The sequence below is a fragment of the Mauremys reevesii genome, linkage group 12 (assembly GCF_016161935.1).
Source record: "Mauremys reevesii isolate NIE-2019 linkage group 12, ASM1616193v1, whole genome shotgun sequence".
Lineage (NCBI taxonomy): Eukaryota > Metazoa > Chordata > Testudines > Geoemydidae > Mauremys > Mauremys reevesii.
In genome coordinates, this window is record NC_052634.1 from 28,221,734 (window position 1) to 28,224,835 (window position 3,102).

Sequence of the window (3,102 nt, forward strand, 5' to 3'; positions counted from 1 at the left end):
CAGAATCGCCGTTCCACACCATGAACGTGACCCATTGCCACCATGATCTCCACTGCCCGGCGTACCCTGCTTTCTGAGAGGTCTGTGCCACTCTCCTCACCGTGCTGCCGGAGCCTCTTCGCCCGGTTTCTCAGCAGCTGACTGTTGCAGAGGTGGACGATAAGGTACGAGGAGTTGACAACGGCCATAAGTGCAGCGATGATCGCAGCGGGCTCCATGCTCGCAGTGATGTGGCGTCCGCGCTGTAACTGACCAGACAAGGGCGCAAACAGATTTCCCGCCGGCGCTTTCAGGGAGGGAGGGCGTGATTGACGGTTCAATGACGACAGTAACCCAAAACCACCCTCGACACATTTTTTCACCCAGCAGGCATTGCGAGCTCTATCCAGCATTCCAATGGGCAGCGGGGACTGCGGGAACTGTGGGATAGTTTCCCACAGTGCACCGCTTCCAAAGTCGACGCCGGCCCCATTAATGTGGACTCAGAAGTTCGAATTAGTGTATTTAGTGTGGATACACAAATTCGACTTCATAAGGTCGAATCCTCAAATTCGACTTAAGTAGATTCGAAATAGTCTTGTAGTGTAGACAAGGCCAAAGAGTCCTGTGGCACCTTATAGACTAACAGATGTATTGGAGCATGAGCTACTGCACCTGGCTAAGCACACAGAACAAACCCCAAATCCCCCCTGTGCTTTGGGAGCCAGGTTTGCGGTGGGAATTCTGTAGTTCAGATGACTTCACGCCTGGGCATTGGGATTCTTTACCAGTTTCTCTGGCATTGGGGCAGTTTTCTGCTCACAGCTGTGATGGCCGAGTGGTTAAGGTGTTGGAGTTAAAATCCAATAGGGTTCCTCTGCGCAGGTTCGAATCCTGCTCACAGCAAGGCCTGTGTTTTAGCCAGTCCCTCACCCGGGCAATACCTCTGTACAACCCCCTGAGACACTCTCAATTCTCTCCCCACCCCAAGGAAATCCTGTTCTGCTCCTTTCATAGAGATGCCTGGGACACCACCTCACACTGTGTCCCTGAGGCAAACTCTGAGCCCCTGAAGCCTCTGCAACTCACCTAGTGCCCCATAGATCAGCCATAGCCCTGGTTCTGCTCCTCTCTCTAGGGTGTGTAGGAGCCAAGTGAGCGACTCCATGGGAGCTACGGGGCTGCAGAAACAACAGAGAAAAAATAGGTGCTCAGGGCCCACTGGCAGCCAGCCCCCCCCCCCCACTACAGGCCTTGCCGACAAGCTCCTCCTCTTCCCCTTCAGCGCCTCCCACTTGCCAGTGATCAGCTGTTCAGTGGGGTGCAGGAGGCCCTGGGCAGGGAGGAGGAAGAGCAGAGACTGAAAGAGGTGGGAGAGGGAGAGGAATGGGGCAGGAGGGGACAGGGCTGGGGGCTTGGGGGAAGGAGTGCAGGAGGAAAGGGGGGATTTTTCCCGGGCCCCGCACTCCTCTAGGGCCGGCCCTGAAGGGAAGCACCGACTATCACAGTGACAATACAACTGACCAGCCTTGCGGGGGAGGCTGAGGGAGATCCGCACTCACCAGGTCTCTTCTCTCCCCCACGGTGAGCCAGACACTGCTCTCTCCTGGCTCTCACTCTAGCAGCTGGACGCCAAGGAGCCATTTCCCCACAGGAAGTGCATCGAGTGCCCCTGTGGTGCTGGGGGGCTGGCGCTGCTGCTGCCTCTGGGGCCGGCAGGGGGGCTGATGTCTGCACAGACTCTCAGCTGCCAGGCCGGAGGGGGCACTTGGGACCTTACCAGACTGGCTCAGTGAAGACGGGGGGTTGACAGAGCAATACAGACGCTCTCCAGAGCACGGAGCAGCAGCCGCCCATGCAGCCAGGCAATGAGCATTTCCCACAGCCTGGAGCCGAGGGGGAGGCGGCAGCTGCTGTTCCAGCTGCTCGGGGACCAGGGGCGGCTCTAGGCACCAGCAAACCAAGCTGTTGCCTAGGGCGGCCAAATCTAGGGGGCAGCAGGCTGGGCCGGTGGACCTGCCACAGTCATGCCTGCGGGAGGTCCACCGGAGCCGCGGACGACCTGACCTGCCGCAGGCATGACTGCGGAGGGGGGCTCGTCCCGCGGCTCGGCTGGACCTCCCGCAGGCATGACTGCGGCAGCTCAAGCGGAGCCGCCGGACCCGCGAACCGTCCGCAGCCGTGCCCGCGGGAGGTTCGCTGTTCCCGCGGCTCCGGTGGAGCTCCCGCAGTCATGCCTGCGGCAGGTCCGCTCGTCCCGGGGCTCCGGTGGACCTGCCGCGGGAGCTCAACCGGAGCCGCGGGAAGAGGGGACCCGCCGCGGGACCGAGGAAGGGCGGCGCAGCACACCGCGCTGCCTGGGGCAGCCTAATTTCTAGAGCCGCCCCTGTCGGGGACAGGCCCTGTCAGCCAACAGCCACTTCTTACTCCCCACAGCTAAGGGCGCCGGGTTCCTCCGGTGGGGGTGTGGAGCAGCCGTTCGTTTTCCTGTTCGCACTCCTCTGCAGTGTGAAAATCGGGGAGGGGAGGCAGAAGCCCCACTTCCCTCCCGAACTGACACCCAGTGGGGGAAGCCAGGACAACAGGGTGGGCGGCAAGTGGTGGCCAGACTGTCACCGCCAGGGTCTAGTCCAGCTCAGGGTCCAGCTCAACTTCCTCCCCGCACCACTGGCCCCCAGTCCCCTTCCACCACCAGGTCAGCCCGGGCACTAGGGCAGGAACGGGGTGAGGCAGCAAGTCAAGCTGAGCAAGGCAGGCAAAAGCGAGTCTTGTCTTCATGGGCCGCTCCCAATGACGTCCTTTTTGGGTGCAACTGCTGCAAAAACATCCCCAACAGAGAAGCAACAGGCCCAAATATTGCCCCAAAGTAGCTCAGTTAGGAGAGCGTTGGACTGAAAATCTAAAGGTCCCTGGTTCAATCCCAGGCTTTAGCAGGATCTTTCATCCTCTTTGTGCAGGGGCAGCTTGTTCTCTGGAAGCACAGCCATGCCTGCACCCAAGGTGAGCAGGGCTACCCTGGGGCAAAGCAATTTTGGGGGCCCCTTCCATTAAAAAAAAGTTGCAATACTGTATTCTCATGGGGCCCCTGTGGGGCCTGGGGCAAATTGCCCTGCTTGCCTCCCC

At 60.1% G+C, this 3,102-nt stretch overlaps 1 non-coding gene across 1 annotated transcript; it reads left to right on the forward strand.

Annotated features, from left to right (window-relative positions):
- The first annotated feature begins 803 nt into the window (after nt 1–803).
- Nucleotides 804–885, forward strand: TRNAL-UAA. The gene has a single exon. It is a non-coding gene; the product is annotated as a tRNA-Leu (tRNA).
- Nucleotides 886–3,102: the final 2,217 nt, after the last annotated feature.